The following is a 14764-nucleotide window of genomic DNA, read 5'->3' as shown; positions in this document are numbered from 1 at the left end:
TAGTTCTAGAAGGTCTTGTAGGTCTTCATAGAACCATTCAACTTCTGCTTCTTCAGCATTACTGGTTGGGGTATATACTTGGATTACTGTGATATTGAATGGTTTGCCCCAGAAATGAACAGAGATCATTCTGTTTTTTGTGATTGCACCCAAGAACTGCATTTTGGATTTTTTTGTTGACTATGAGGACTACTCCATTTTTTCTAAGGGATTACTGTCCACATAGTAGATATAATGGCCATCTGAGTTAAATTCGCCCATTCCAGTCCATTTTAGTTCACTGATTCCTAAAACGTCGATGTTCACTCTTGCCATCTCCTGTTTGACCACTTCCAATTTACCTTGATTACAGGCCAATATCACTGATGAACATAGATGCAAAAATTCTAAACAAAATTCTAGCAATCAGAATCCAACAACACATTAAAAAGATCATACACCATGACCAAGTGGGCTTTATCCCAGGGATGCATGGATTCTTCAATATCCGCAAATCAATCAATGTAATACACCACATTAACAAATTGAAAAACAAAAACCATATGATTATCTCAATAGAGGCAGAGAAAGCCTTTGACAAAATTCAACACCCATTTATGATAAAAACTCTCCAGAAAGCAGGAATAGAAGGAACATACCTCAACATAATAAAAGCTATATATGACAAACCCACAGCAAACATTATCCTCAATGGTGAAAAATTGAAAGCATTTCCTCTAAAGTCAGGAACAAGACAAGGGTGCCCACTTTCACCATTACTATTCAACATAGTTTTGGAAGTTTTGGCCACAGCAATCAGAGCAGAAAAAGAAATAAAAGGAATCCAAATTGGCAAAGAAGAAGTAAAACTCTCACTATTTGCAGATGACATGATCCTCTACATAGAAAACCCTAAAGACTCCACCAGAAAATTACTAGAACTAATCAATGATTATAGTAAAGTTGCAGGATATAAAATCAACACACAGAAATCCCTTGCATTCCTATAAACTAATAATGAGAAAATAGAAAGAGAAATTAAGGAAACAATTCCATTCACCATTGCAACGAAAAGAATAAAATACTTAGGAATATATCTACCTAAAGAAACTAAAGACCTATATATAGAAAACCAATTTACCTTGATTCATGGACCTAACATTCCAGCTTCCTATGCAATATTGCTCTTTACAGCATTGGACTTTACTTCCATCACCAGTCATGTCCACAACTAGGTGGTGTTTTTGCTTTGACTCTGACTCTTCATTCTTTCTGGAGATATTTCTCCATTGATCTCCAGTAGCATATTGGGCACCTACCGAACTGTGGAGTTCATCTTTGAGTGTCCTATCTTTTTGCTTTTTCATACTCTTCATGGGGTTCTCAAGCAAGAATGCTGAAGTGGTTTGCCATTGCCTTCTCTGGTGGACCCCATTTTGTCAGACCTCTCCACCATGAGCTGTACACCTTGGGTGGCCTTACATGGCATGGTTCATAGTTTCATTGAATTAGACAAAGCTGTGGTCTATTTTATCATTTTGATTAGTCTTCTGTGATTGTGGTTTTCATTCTGACTGGCCTCTGACCAATAACAATAAGAGGCTTATGAAAGCTTCCTGATGGGAGAGACTGACTATGGGGGAACTGGGTCTTGTTCTGATGGGCAGGGCAATGTTCAGTAATTTTTAATCCAATTTTCTCCCAATAGGTGGGGCTGTATCCCCTCCCAGTTATTTGACCTGAGACCAAACTATAGTGGAAGCAATGAAGATAATGGCAACCTCCTTCAAAAGGTTCTGTGCATGCAATTCTACACTCAGTACCCCCTGACCCTGCAGCAGGGCAATGCCAACCCATGCCTATACCAGAGACTCTTGGACACTCACATGCAAGTCTGGGTCTGTCTCTTGTGGGGTCATTGCTCCTTTCTCCTGGGTCCTGGTGCACACAGGGTTTGTTTGTGCCTTCCAAGAGTCTGTTTCTACAGTCCTTTGTAAGTTCCAGTGGCTCTATGGTGGGGTTAATGGTGACCTCCAAGAGGGCTTATGCCACACCCAGGTCTGATGCATCCAGAGCCCCTGCCCCTGTGGCAGGTTAGTGCAGACCCATAACTCCATAGGAGAAACAGAAACACTCAAAGACAGGTCTGGCTCAGTCTTTGTGGAGTCTCCTGGTGCACAGCAGTTTTTCTTTGAGCCCTCCAAGCCTCTGTGGCCTGTATGGGGTTTGATTCCAAACGTGATTTCTCCCCTCCTACCATCTGGCTGGGGCTTCTCCTTTGCCCTGGCACTTGGGGTATCTTTTTTTTGGTGGGACCCAACATTCTTCTCTCGGTGGTTGTTCAGCAGCGAGTTGTAATTTTGGAGTTCTCACAGGAGAAGATGAGCGAACTTCCTTCTTTGCTGCCATCTTGACATATCTGTGTAAAATGTCTCCTAATCTCTACTTTATTGTTAGTTCTAGATGAAAATACCAACACATTTGTTAACTACAACTTGTTCAGTTTCCTTTATCTAATAATTTTGATAATAATAACAGTAATAACACCATAGATAATGCAATGTGGAGATTAACAATAATTGAAGTAAACAGCAATACATAAAAAAAGCTCAGTAAAGTGAGAACTTAGTAGAAAGAAGCAATTAATTCTGTGTTTGAGGAAAATGTATTGCATATATTTTAATCAAGCCATCCATTTACTAGTTAACACTCAGTCAAAGAGAATAATGTATAAACCCTCATAGTTGTTGGAGATTAATATGTTCCTGGTGTATACTTAAAATGTCAACTGCTTTATTGTAATCTGGGCCACTTAAGTCATGGTCAAAATAATTAGGAAACAATTCATGTTATGGGTACTTCAATTATAGACATTTACTTAGAAAAAGTATTGATTTTGTACCTTGGAGAAAATGAAAATAATCACAAAATATAGCCTTAGGTTTCTAAGAGTTGCTCTTCTCATTTGTGAGAATACATATATGCACTCTGGGCAATGGAGGAGAACAGAGGAGCCTGGTATGCTGCAGTCCATGGGGGCACAAAGAATCTGACAGAACTTAGTGACTGAACAACAATAAATAAATACACAAACAACAATAGATCAATATAAATGATTGCATCCTTGAGTCCAATATAATTCTCTTTTTTAATATATAAATCCTAAAGTATTATACTCAGAGTATAGCCATACATATTGGTTTGCCTGGGACAGTAATAGTTTACACCCATTTTTCCCAGCATAATTATTAATACTGTCCTTTCTAGTCACAATATCATCTCGATTTGGATAACAACTTGCGTGGTCCCAGGGTATAATTCAGAGGAGATCTGCTGTTCTCAGTCAAGTGAGAAAAACTACTAAATAAGTTAACTATCATCAACTGTCACGCAAAACATTAACATATTTTATGCTACTGCTGCTGCTTAATTGCTCAGTCACGTCCGACTCTTTGAGACCCCATGGACTGTAGCCTACCAGGCTCCTCTGTCCATGGGGATTCTACAGGGAAGAATACTGGAGTGGGTTGCCATGCCCTCCTCCAGGGCATCTTCCCAACTCAGGGATCGAATCCAGGTCTCCTGCATTGCAGGTAGATTATTTACTGCCTGAGCCATCAGGGAATCAACATATTTTATAGCTGGCATTATTTATACTCTATTCAAAGAGACAGGCATGGGGTGTAACAAAAAGGTCCTATTTTCAGATTATAGAAGGAAAAAGTAGTTACCCAGATAAACTAGAAAATGTCTAATGCTTTAAGACTTGAGGTGACAAGAACTACCATATTAGGGAACAGGTCAGGGGTTTTTAATTTGAGATAAAGTGACTGTAGCTGGGACTGTTGGACCCTTTCTCCTGGAGTGTTTGCAGTATGACCCAACTTCATCCAGCCTCATATGCCCTCCCTCTCACTCCAGTGCTTGCCCTGCAACAAGGACAAAAGGGCAGACAGTTCCAAATGTAACACCCAGGAAACCAAGCACATCAGATGTTTATGGTAAAAGTGAAACATATGCAAAGATGATCAGCAAAACTCCTAAAGAATCAAAGTTAAGTTGACAGTAAAGAAACGTAAGCACTAAAGGAACTACTCCCAGGAGACAATGGACTCTGTGAGGCACACATGCTATAGGAATGTTCATTTTACATTGGGGTGATTGAGTCTGACACATACACAGGATGACTATATATGAAATAGATAATTAAGAAGTACCTACTGTATAGAAAAGGGAACTGTACATGTATAACTGATTCACTTTGCTGTACAACAGAAGTAACATTTACAGCACTGTAAATCAACTATATTCCAAAAAAAATTAATTTAAAAAATATAAGATTAAAAATTAAATACCCTAAGGATGAAAAAAAGAATTTGATAAACATATTTCTTAAATGTGTAGAGATTCAAAGTCTTTCAATGTTACAGTGACATGTTACTTTGAATGAGTATACACACTTAAGATATAGCATTTGCCTTATATGCTTAAAATTATTTTTGATGTTGATTTTATTATATTGTCTTTGTCACTTACTGAACTCTAATCTTCATTTTCAAGAAAACTTTACTATCAGAAGTCAGTTATTAAAACAGTTGTATTTGTTTTCTTGACTATTTCTTCTTTTTTTTTTCCTTTTGAACCTTTTATTTTGTATTAGGGTATAGCCGATCACCAATGTTGTGATAGTTTCAGGTGAACAGCAAAAGGGCACGGCCATACATATACATGTTTCTATTCACCCCCCAAACTCCCTTCCCATCCTGGCTGCCACAATACACTGAGCAGAGTTCCATATGCTATACAGTAAGTCCTTGTTGGTTATCCATTTAAAATATAGCAGTGTGTACAAGCCTATCCCAAACTTCCTAACTATTCCTCCCCCTGCCACCTCGCTGGGAACCATAAGTTTGTTCTCTATGTCTGTGAGGATGTTTCCGTTTTAGAAGTAAGTTCATTTGTATCATTACTTTTTAGATTCCACATATAAGGGATATCACAATATTTCACCTTCTCTGTCTGACTTACTACACTCAATATCACACTCTCTAGGTCCATCCATATTGCTGCAAATGATGTTATTTCATTCTTTTTAATGGCTGATAACATTCCATTGCATAGTACCACATATTTATCCACTCCTCTGTTGATGGACATTTAGGTTGCTTCCATGTCTTCACATGTAAACACTGCTGCAATGAACATTGGGGTATATATATCCTTTCAGATCATGTTTTTCTCTGATTACATGCTCAAGAATGAGATTGCTGGGCCAAATAGTAGCTCTATTTTGTTTTTTAATGTACCTCCATACCATTCTCCACAGTGGATATATCAATTTACATTCCCTCCAACAGTGTAAGAGGGTTCCCTTCTCTCCATGTCCTCTCTGGCATTTATTGTAAAATATGTAGTTAAAATGCCATTGTCTCTGTAGTCAGTATATAGGAAAAATTTTGTAATGCATGGCCTTTATTTTCTGGTAATTTAATCAAAGATGTAGATTTCAATTATAATAGCACTGATATGGCACTTAATTATCCCGTATGCATCATAAAAACTATGTACAAAATGAGAAGTAGTTTCTGTTTTACATACTATCTTTTCTTATTTTATGTAATAGATAATATATATAAGGTACATATAATCTTTTTATTATTATTTTATAAACAACATATGTCTTCTTCTTCCTGATAACTATAAGAGCATGTGAAAACAAAGAAATATCCTGAAAAGGGAAAAATAACTCTACAATGTAAGGATATGGCAATTTCTCACTTTCTGAATTTAATTTTGTGAAGTCTCAGTACCATATTGTTCTCAATGTGACTTTAGGTGCTTATAAAGAGCCAATAAAAATGTTATAATATATTGTAAGCCATTGAGTCTGGGACTTTAATCTGATTACACTGTCTACAGCTCTTTAAAAGTTAGTACAAAAGACATCCAAATCTAATAAAATCTAATCTGAGCAAGGAATTATTGAGTTTTCCAAATCCATTAAGAAACCTAATGGCCATGTGTTGTGAACTAAGGCAAATGGAGTAATCCAATTTTGCCTTTTAAATGAGAGAGAGTAGCATGATTGTCAAAGACCTGTCTTTAGATATTAACTAACAAAGCCACAATAATAAGCATCATTACATTACATTAAAAGAGTAATGCACCAAGATTGCTAAATCTCTGATCTTTAGTTAACAAAGGGACCATTGTAAACTTGCCAAAGGCTGACCTCAGTGAAGAGTCAAGACTACAAGAAGGGTGCAATTAGCAGGGACTAACCTACACACAAGCCCACAAAGGAGTGAAAGAAGAAAAAATATCATGCAAAATGTCCATAAATACCCATAAAATACATTATTAAGTTGGGCTTCCTTGACAAAGTTTTTTTTTTTTTTTTTTGCTTCATTTTCAGCTATCTTATCATCTTTTTCTATTATCTCTAATGACAGAGTATCTTTGCCATTGCAATAAAGACAACATAGTCTTTGTGAGGCTTCCAGACAATGCATACTAAAGATTCTCCTTTAGTATGTTTATATTTAGTTGAGACACAATGAAGCCAAAAATATTCTTAAAAACATAAGATAGTCTAAAAAAACATGATATAAATGAACTTACTTACAAAACAGAAACAGACTCAGCAACACAGAGAATGAACTTACGGTTGCTAGAGGTGGGTAAGCGTGTGGAAGGACGGGGGAATGGATAGGGAGTTTGGATGAACAGGTATACACTGTTATATTCAAAACTGGGTAACCAACAAGATCCTATTGTATAGCAGATGGAATTCTGCTCAGTGCTGTGTGACAGCCTGGATGGGAGGGGAATTGGGGAGAGAATGGATACATGTATTAATATAAATATATGACTGAGTCCCTTTGCTGTTCACCTGAAACTATCACAACATTGTTAATCTGCTATATCCCAATACAAAATAAAACATTAAAAAAGTAAGATAGTCTTCCACTGTGCCTGATAAACTTACTGGCAGGACAATAACAAGCTTTCTACATGGTTCTGCTGTTCAAGATTTTTTCCTCTTCCATTCAAACAGTCATTCAGAAATATGTTAAATGCCACTACAATGGCCTATAACAGACAGTAGAGAAACCACAATCCCTTGTCATCAGTAGCTGACCAGGGAAGTCCCCTTATAGATTACTAAATGATACCAAAAATTAACATTACCACAAAAAGCTATTATAAGAGCTCTGACTGTGAAAGTATATAGTTTGAAGCATGTCTCATGAATATAAACATCTGAGCCCATCTTAAGTCTCTAGGGAAATATGCAAAAAGAGTTATACAAGCTGCAACAAAGGCATGAGGGAAAGTGGGCCAGATAAATAAGTTGGAGTGTTAGAAAAAGATATTACACATTGAGAAGAAATTGTAAAAGACCAGCTACATCAGAAAATGATCAGATCAGATCTTAATTTTTCTCTCCATATGCGCACAAAATAATCATGTGATGTGAAAGAAGTGTTAACTAATGCTACAGTGGTAATCAGACTCCACTACATAAATGTATCAACTAAACATGTTGTATATCTTAAACTTGCACAGTGTTATAAGTCAGTTATATCTCTAAAAAATGTCAACTGTTGGTGAAAAGGAAATATGAATTGGGAAGTGGGTACAGTGAAAAAGATGAGGCTAAAGAGGGAAGGAGACCCAGGTTAAGAATCTCACCATTTATCTTTAAGCTAAAGGAAACAGTCAAACAATATTAACGATGACTCAGACATAAACGTATTTATGTATAAGAATGATCACTTGGACTTCCATAAGGTCATTTTTTTTCCTAAGAGCTGGGAAAATTTGAAGTGAATATACTATTAAAGTAGACCACTGCAGTAAACATTGCTGGGGAAATTCACATATCCAGAATGAGCTAAATTCAATTGTTTGGAAGGAAAAAAATTTATTTATTTTTCACCTTATATTCAAGCTTGCTCTTGTCATATTTTTCCTCATCCCAAAACCATCTTGCTTGCATCCTATATCTTCCCAAGCACTTGAAGGTGGTAAATAACAATACCATATGCAACATGAGAAAGGTCACTGCAATATCAAAATATCAATCTCACCCAAATGAACACTTGATTTTCCTAATTTGTCTTGTCCAGGAAATTCTCTAATAGTGGGGATGTAGAGGCAGTCATACCTCACCCAGGTTTTGGATGAATGAAGGAAAGAATATTAAGGGATCAAAATAGGCCTGCTTGACTAGTGTTGCTTTTATCTAGAGCTGGTGCAGCCAATGTCTGTGGGGTAGGTGCTCCAGGCTGGTCCTTTCCTTGGAGAGCTGTTTTGCACGTTCAGAATATCTCTACCCATGCCCTACAGACCTCATGGTTGCAATCCATTTTCTAGCAAGGCAATCATAGTTACTCAGCATCAGAGTGACTGTCTCTTATTATTCTTCCCTGAGGAAATAGCCTGGGTGGGGGGGGGAACTATACACAGACTTTTTCAGATGGAGTTGTTTGATCTAAATAGTTGTCTTAAGAATCTGATAAAGATTCCTTGAATCTAATCCTCTTGGTTTGAGATTGAAGAAAGGGTTGGAACACAAGAATGAACAGCCATGGTAATTGGAAAGCTTTTGTAAAACATCTCCCTAAATATTTCTGATGAATTGTTTTCTCATCTAGGCTGGACCGTGGTTGATGAGCCTGAGGGGTCTCATTAGAAAGCATTGGAACTGTACTTTGTATCTTTTTAGAAAATTAAAGCAATTATTTGACCAGTTTTCAATAGCATGGTGCATTATCTTAAATTGAGACAACTGCTGAGGTCTCATTTTACATCTTCGTCCTAAGGAAATGGTGGTAGAGATTCACTTGTTTTGTGTGTGTGTGTGTGTGTGTGTGTGTGTGTGTGTGTGCAATATATATTATATGTCATATATGATCAAAAGCTATAATATCATAGAGATTAATTCTCTGACACCCAGAAATTTCAGAATATTATTTAATGAGCTTGTTATGGTTTACAAATGATATATTAACTTATTTAATCATTTAATTAATAATTGGTGAACTTATGGGAAAAATTACACGAAGATAACTCCATTGGCACAACACATTATTATATCCTAAACATGACGACTATTAGATTTATTTTATTCAATATAGAAATTAGTATCAACTAGTTTGATGACATAGTCTATCATTGTTGTTGATACATGATCAATAAGATTCAATGATTAGAGGGATGGAGTAAAAGACAAGAAGTTCAGTTTGACTACTCAAATTTCTTTAAGAGAATGGTGATACAACTCATTGAAATAAGGAGGGCACAGACACAGTATTAAGGGGCTAGTAAGACTAGAGATCTCTTCAAGAAAATTAGATACCAAGGAAACATCTTATGCAAAGATGGGCTCAATAAAGGATAGAAATGGTAGGGACCTAACAGAAGCAGAAGATATTAAGAAGAGGTGGCAAAAATACACAGAAGAACTGTACAAAAAAGATCTTCATGACCAAGATAATCATGATGGCGTGATTACTCACCTAGAGCCAGACATCCTGGAATGTGAAGTCAAGTGGGCCTTAGGAAGCATCACTATGAACAAAGCCAGTGGAGGTGATGGAATTCCAGTTGAGCTATTTCAAATCCTGAAAGATGATGCTGTGAAAGTGCTGCACTCCATATGCCAGCAAATTTGGAAAACTCAGCAGTGGCCATAAGACTGTAAAAAGTCAGTTTTCATTCCAATCCCAAAGAAAGGCAATGCCAAAGAATGCTCAAACTGCCACACAATTGCACTCATCTCACACACTAGTAAAGTGATGCTTAAAATTCTTCAAGCCAGGCTTCAGCAATACGTGAACAGTGAACTTCCAGACATTCAAGCTGGTTTCAGAAAAGGCAGAGGAACCAGAGATCAAATTGTCAACATCCACTGGATCATCAAAAAGGCAAGAGAGTTCCAGAAAACACCTGTTTTTGCTTTATTGATTATGCCAAAGCATATGACTGTGTGGATCACAATAAACTGTGGAAAATTTTGAAAGCAATGGGAATACCAGACCACCTGACCTGCCTCTTGAGAAATCTATATGCAGATCAGGAAGCAACAGTTAGAACTGGCCATGGAACAACAGACTCCAAATAGGAAAAGGAGTACGTCAAGGCTGTATATTGTCACCTTACTTATTTAATTTATATGCAGAGTACATCATGAGAAACATTGGGCTGGAGGAAGCACAAGCTAGAAGCAAGATTGCTAGGAGAAATATCAATAACCTCAGATATGCAGATGACACCACCCTTATGGCAGAAAGTGCAGAAGAATCAAAGAGCTTCTTGATGAAAGCAAAAAAGGAGAGTGAAAAAGTTGGCTTAAAGCTCAACATTCAGAAAACAAAGATCATGGCATCTGTTCACATTACTTCATGGCAAATAGATGGGGAAACAGTGGAAACAGTGGTTGACTTTATTTTTCTGGGCTCCAAAATCACTGCAGATGGTGATTCTAGCCATGAAATTAAAAGATGCTTACTCCTTGGAAGGAAAGTTATGACCAACCTAGACAGAATATTAAAAAGCAGAGACATTACTTTGTCAACAAAGGTCTGTCTAGTCAAGGCTATGGTTTTTCCAGTGGTCATGTATGTATGTGAGAGTTGAACTATAAAGAAAGCTGAACACTGAAGAATTGATGCTTTTGAAAAGTGGTGTTGGGGAACACTCTTGAGAGTCTCTTGGACTGCAAGGAGATCCAACCAGTCGATCCTCAAGGAGATCAGTCCTGGGTGTTCATTGGAAGGACTGACATTGAAACTGAAACTCCAATACTTTGGCCACCTGATGCAAAGAGCTGACTCATTTGAAAAGACCCTGATGCTGGGAAAGACTGAGGGCAGGAGGAGAAGGGGATGATAGAGGATGAGATGTTTGGATGGTATCACCAACTCAATGGCTCTGGTGGACTCCGGGAGTTGGTGATGGACAGGGAGTCCTGGCATGCTGTGGTTCATGGGGTCGCAAAGAGTCAGACGTGACTGACCGACTGAACTGAACTGAACTGACTCTCTTAATCAGTAGTATGAGTATCAGAAAGTACATTATCTCAAAAAATGAAAACAGCTTCAACTGTATGTGTGCACACACGCAGAACATGTGGAAAAATAGCAAAACATTTTGAGTAATTATTAACATAAGTTCTCGCTTCAAAACAGATAAATGCAAGGTTCTTCTTCTGAAGATAAACATCAAATTGATGCCAGGTAGAACTCAGAAGAGGACGGCAGAAGATGAAATGGTTAGGTAGCATCACTGACTCAGTGGACGTGAGTTTGAGCAAAATCTGAAAGATAGCGAAGGACAGGGAAGCCGGTTGTGCTGCAGTCCATGAGGTTGCAAAGAGCTGGACATGACTTAGCAACTGAACAACAATGACACAGATATCAGGCTTGAAATCTGATCAGACAGATAATGGACATATAATTATCTTGCGTCTCTTATGCATACATTGCATGTGAGCAGGATTGTGCTTCAAATTTTATAGCCTAGAAATATATAGGCTGGAATAAATAATTTTATAATTATCTATAAAATAATTGTGCAATAACTCACCCCCATAAAAAGGTAGTATCTTGGGTCTCCCTACTCTAAGGATAAGTGAAAGTGTTTTTAAAGACAGAAACCTTGCCTTTCATGCATGCTCAGTCATATTCAACTCTTTACAACCCCATGGACTCTAACCTGTCAGGCTTCTCTGCCCATGGAATTTTTCAGGCAAGAATACTGTAGTGGGTTGCCATTTCCTACTCCATGGCATCTTTCTGACCCAGGGATTGAACACTATCTATGAATTACATAAATATTTGAATACACTGAGGTAAGAATTGTAGTGGTAAAGCAAGAGACACGGTACCCTGGTACAAGCCTGAGGAGTTTATTTATTTTTATTTAAACAGATTTAATTTAGTGTCTGCTCAATACTGAATCCTTTTAAGCTAAAAAAAAAAAAAAAAGTTATAATTAACTGTTAACAAATTTAAACCTTCTCAAGGTTCGATGCAGGATACAGGATGCTTGGGGCTGGTGCACTGGGATGACTCAGAGGGATGGTATGGGGAGGGAGGTGGGAGGGGGGTTCAGGATTGGGAACATATGTATACCCTTGGTGGATTCATGTTGATGTTTGGTTTTGCCATCCAATTAAAATAAATTTAAAAAAAATAAAGTAACATAATGCAAAAAAAAAAAAAAAAAAAGAAAGAAAAAGAGAAGATAAAAAAAAAGAAAGTGTCTAACAAAGTGGATATGAATTAGTGTGATGTTTCTTGTTTTGGTCTCAAACATTCTAAACATCAATCTAAGATGTTTGTGATAATTTCAAATATGTACTTTGTCCTTGTTTCTCCTAGAAAAAAGAAGCACTTAAGTAGTGATTGACAATAACTTTGGAGGATTTCTTTTTTGGTACTTTTTTAAATGTTCAAATGTTGAAAGAATGTGTCTTAACCATAAATACAAGATGAAGTGTTTCTCAAACTATAATGTGCCTGAAATTCACCAGAGAAGCTTATTAAAACTTCAGATTCTTGGTACACAAAAGGTAGAGATCACAGGTGAATTATTTGGCAAGGCAAGGCTGGTGGGCCCAAGAAAATAAACTATAAGACTCTGACATAGGTGGTTAAGAAGTTGGCACTAATAATAGGAAGTTGCTGTATGACATAGGAACACAGGAAGCTCGTCCTCCATGGATGGGAGCGAGGTTCAAGAGAGAGGGGATATATGCATACCTATGGCTGATTTATGTCGCTGTATGACAAAAGCCAACACAACATTGTAAAGCAATTATCCTCCAATTGAAAATTAAAAACAGCAACAGACACATACACAAAATCAATGAGCAAAAAATGCAGAATTTAAAATGATGCATACACAATGATCACAACTATATAAAATTATATCTGTATAACCAGCAGGACTGGACAAACTACAAAACTGGTAATTTAGAGTGCTGTGTGCTTAGTCACTCAGTCATGTCCAACCCTGTGGCCCCATGGACTGTAGCCTGCCAGGCTGCTCTGTCCATGGGATTCTCCAGGCAAGAAGACTGGAGTGGGTTGCCATGCCCTCCTCCAGGGGATCTTCCCAACCCAGGTATCAAACACAGTTCTCCCAAATTGCAGGTGTATTCTTTACCAGCTGAGCCACAAGGGAATCCCAATAATATTGGAATGGGTAGCCTATCCCTTCTCCAGTGGATCTTCCCTACCCAGGAATCAAACTGGGATCTCCTGCATTGCAGGCAGATTTTTTACCATCTGAGCCACCAGGGATGCCCTAACATTTTATATGTAGTGCATATACATTAAGAAATGTAAATCTCCATTTTTTTTCTGGAAAATTTAAAAAAAGGAAGTTGGCACTGAGACAAAGATTATAAACCCTATCCTGTTAGGTTGATAATTGTGTGTTACAGGAAAGATAGTTGACCAGATGGTGCAAAAAATTGTCTAAGGTTTGGTTATATACCCAATGGACTCCATGGGGCTATTCTAAAGGGAGGTTAGTGTCTAAAAATGATTCAGCCTCTCTATATGTAACTTTTTCAAACACAAATCTATGCAGGGACAATGCAGGTAATCCAGGAATAGAAAAATCTTTCAAAAAGGGTCTTCAGAATAAATTTCCACAGTTATATATGATGAAATAACATTTTTCCAACTTGAGCTCCACATCAGGACAGCTTGTCTCTCTTGGCATTTTCCTTATTCACTGACTTAATCTTACATGCTTACTGTAATCAAGATTTTATAACAACGTATCATGATTTACATGTGTGTGAAAGTCTGTCTTTAATAAAGTGATAAGAAGCTATTTGGCCTTTTAGATTTCTCAAACATAGCATGAAAATCAATTCTATAAAAATGATAGTCAACATTTTGGTAATTTCCAGGGCTTCCCTGGTGGCTCAGTGGTAAAGAATCTACCTGCCAATGCAGGAGATGCAGATTCAGCCCCTGGGTTGGGAAGATCCCCTGAAGGGAATGGCTACCCACTCCAGTATTCTTGCCTGGGAAATCCCATGGACAGAGGAACCTGGAAGGGCCACAGTACATGGATCTCAAAGAGTCAGACATTACTTAGCAACTAAACAACAAACAAATGTCATAACAGTCTTCCAGATACTATTAATTCAATAATATTCTTATTTTTAACTCTTCCAAAATGAACCTAACAAAAACATGGGTATTGAATATGGTTACATTATAGAAGTGGTGAACCAGGCACAGTGTAAATAAACTCCATCTGAAAGCAGTGGGCCTTGAATGTAAGCATGTTTTTACTTCTTGCAAAAACTGACTCTGCAGATGTGACATTATTATTAACAGCATTAAAGAAATGGTTTATATCTTCAGTCCTTATTTGTTTTTTAACACTTTAAAGCAGATATTATTAAAGTAGACATTAATAAAAGGGCACCTACAATATGTGTAATGGTTTACAGGTTAAAATGTGCATTCATATCATAGACTTACTGATTTTCACTATCTTCATGTATATTTTTCTTATGACAAACGTGGAAAACAGAACTCGATCATAAACAGATAGTGAATGACAAAATTCCTCTTAGATGTCTCTTTGCTATTAAATATGGGACACTATAAGTATTATATTGTAGAGAAAATATATATTCTACTTACCGCTGTATCAGGGTTTCCCTGACAACTGTTAGTAAAGAATCTACCTGCAATGCAGGAGATCCCAGTTCGATTCCTGGTCAGGAAGATGCCCTGGAGACGGGATA

The 14764-nt window shown here is 37.3% G+C and overlaps 1 long non-coding RNA gene across 3 annotated transcripts in view; it reads right to left on the bottom strand.

Moving 5' to 3' along the window:
* The window catches only part of LOC147356979 (uncharacterized), a 383508-nt gene that overhangs the window by 107357 nt on the left and 261387 nt on the right, over positions 1-14764 (bottom strand). For 2 of the 3 annotated variants that reach the window (XR_015143695.1, XR_015143696.1), the window contains one exon: positions 6437-6793. The exons of the other annotated variant lie outside the window; for it this stretch is intronic. This is a non-coding gene — a long non-coding RNA (uncharacterized LOC147356979). Of the gene's footprint in view, positions 1-6436; positions 6794-14764 lie in introns of those variants that run through there. 3 annotated transcript variants of the gene reach the window in all.

The sequence above is a fragment of the Bos grunniens genome, chromosome 16, assembly GCF_055505025.1.
Source record: "Bos grunniens cultivar Pamir isolate PY7600 chromosome 16, Bosgru_T2T1.0, whole genome shotgun sequence".
Lineage (NCBI taxonomy): Eukaryota > Metazoa > Chordata > Mammalia > Artiodactyla > Bovidae > Bos > Bos grunniens.
The sequence above is the reverse complement of the archived record's forward strand: the minus strand, read 5'-3'. Positions and strand labels throughout refer to the sequence as shown.